The sequence below is a fragment of the Trachymyrmex cornetzi genome, unplaced genomic scaffold, assembly GCF_001594075.2.
Source record: "Trachymyrmex cornetzi isolate Tcor2-1 unplaced genomic scaffold, Tcor1.1 scaffold16, whole genome shotgun sequence".
NCBI lineage: Eukaryota > Metazoa > Arthropoda > Insecta > Hymenoptera > Formicidae > Trachymyrmex > Trachymyrmex cornetzi.
Window position 1 is genome coordinate 7,229,772 of NW_017296201.1, and position 2,914 is coordinate 7,232,685.

A 2,914-nucleotide genomic window follows, 5' to 3' on the forward strand; every position below is an offset into this window, starting at 1 on the left:
AAAACCTATAAATACACATAAAGTCAATGCAATGCATCGCCGCGCAACCACGAATGCACCCACCGGTCGCAAAAGGGCCCTGCATACAAATAAAACCATCGCGGATAAAACCAAGGTGCACATAAACGAGGAAAGACCTTAAATAAACATAAAATTCCATGCGCACGAGGAACAAAGGATCTAAAAACGATACAAGAAACCTATAATGAAAAAGCGCGCAGGAAACAAGTGCAAGTCCTGCCGCAACGAGCTGCGATACACGAGAGCCACGCGCACCAATACGAATCTCGCAACCCCTGCAACAGAACAAAACGCGCTACCTAACTAAAATCCTATTGCAATTAGAATAAATCATAAATTAAACAATCAGCAAGTAATAGCAATTTCGCAACGACATATGAGCGAAAACATCCCCTTGCCGCGAGGGGCCACGAAGCAAACAGTATATAAAGCAGAGCAACTAAAGACAAGTACCCTCATTTTTCCTGGAAATCCGAAACGGTAAGCACTCCTAACGCTTTTACTAGCGCTCCGGACCTTCCGTATCTCCTACCTAAAAATCCAGCCCCAATCGTGCGCCAATCACGGCGTCTGACGGGCTACCTCCTCGCCTAGATTCGACAGCGCTATCCACAGCGACGCCGAAACCATCTCCCTGCGGAAACTCTAAACGAGCGCCTTCTCGGCGTCGAGGCCTCCGCACTCCCTCTCTCTCTTACCAAATTGCCGTACTCACCAACGTTTTTTCTGGGCTTAGATGCCACAGAAGAAGCGTCCACGCGGCAAACGAGGAGGGTGGCGAGTACACCTAAAGAGGCTCCAACAGGAGCTCTTCAATGTAGGGGAGTTCGACCCCTCTCGCCACTGGGAGGAAAACGCAGGGGACGTCCATAAACCCGCCGCCGACGCGCCGACCACGGCGCCCGACATCGCGGACTCTCCTAACACGGTCCATAAAATCAACGCCGTAAAAACCACAGTCACCGCCACTCCACCGCCACGACCGAGACCTCCGCTATCTCCGCCACAGGTGGCGCCTGTACGCAAGGCCACAAGGCCCATCATAATATCTTCGAAACCTTGCGTGGTTAATAATACACCGTGTTCGATCAACATTAAAATAATATAGTCAAAATCACTTCTAATTTATTTATCTGCCCTTAAGGCCTTCTTAAATCCTTTCCAGTCCTTCTCAACATAACAGAGAGCGTAGATAGAGAGATTGCGAAATGAAGTCAACTGACGCATCCTCTAAACTCTCCACATTATTTTGTTGGAAGAACTCGGGAGGTCGACCACTTTAAAAATCAAACAATCAATTATCTCCGAAATTCGTGCTCGCATCTGAGCACTGGTGACAGCTGCCCGTTCTCAACAAAAGAAAAACGCGTCAAAACACCGCGTAGAAGCCAAGGCTTCGCCCCGCGCGCCCCGCTCCGCGCGCGCGTTCCCACAACTTGTGTCGCGTCTCGAGACCGCTAAAAACTCGCGCTCAGGACGTCACAATAATTTTTTTTTATATTTTTCTCTTTATATTTTTATAATAAAATTCATTTGCTAAACTTCATTCTAAATATTTGTGTGTAGATGAGTGTAAGTCTATCGTATTGCAAGTAACCGCCCGCGGACTCGATCTCCGTCATTTGGCGTAAGAATCTACAATCGCTTATGGAACTTATGCAGAGTCTCACGACCGGAATCCACGTGATGAATGGACAAATACGGTACTCCGCTTCGAGAAGCCAACGTCGAGATTGGAAGAAGAACTTACGGCGTGTCACACGACATGGCTTACTTCAAAATGATTCTGGTGCCCGGTAAATATACCTTAACGATTTCCTGCGAAGGATACGATACGCAGATGCTGAAAGTTTCTATGCAGCAACAATAGAACGAAATGCAGATTGTTTTTATTTGCCAGGAGAGTCTCTCGGATCCATTAATGTTCTGCAATATCACATTCATACAAATGATAACGTCCCAATACACACAAGATAGTACCGATTTTCCCCCGCGCATAAAGAAGAAATCGATCATCAAGTAAAAGATTTACTAGACCAAAATATTATAAAACCATCAGAATCTCCATATAACACTTCAGTTTGGATATCCCAAAAAAGAACGATTCGAATGGCAACAAACGATGGAGAATGGTATTAGATTTCCGCTCGTTAAATGAAAAAACCGACGACGCATATCCACTTCCCAATATAACGGACATTCTCGATCAATTAGGTGGTACTAAATACTTTTCGGTTTTTGACTTAGCTTCTGGTTTTCATCAGATTAGAACGCATCCGAACGACAGCCATAAAACAACCTTTTCAACTCCTCATGGCCATTACGAGTTCGACCGAATCTCTTATAAAAATTTTTCACCGTTTTTAGCTCGTTTTTAGCCCGCGCGAACGGTTAATTTGAGTGGTGAAAACGTGCATTTTACTCAGTGAGTATGACTCCGTTTTTAGGTCACAAACAGGAACTTTTCCGTAAAAACGAGTGGTTAAAACGGATTGCACTCATGCAGGACACGAGTATATCTGAGTGGTAAAACCGTATAGATTACGAGTATTTTTGAGTGATAAAAACGTAAATTTGAGAAAAAACTTAAACGCGTGCAAAATACACATTTAGCACTCGTCACTCACATTGCACGTTTTCACCACTCGAAATTACTCGTCGTAAAGCATAACCGATAGCACGAGAAAATCAGCTCCGCTCCTGTCGAGATTCGAACCGAGGGGCCTGGTCTTCAAGTCTGCTCTACGAGGCTGCCACTTTTCCACTGAGCCACACAACTCCTATGTCGATATTCGCTTACTTATGTAGGGTAGACCGGGGAGTAAAGGTCCCCGGGGAAAAAGGTCCACCCCTTGTATCTCGGTAATAAGGCATTCACTAGAAAATTCCACCA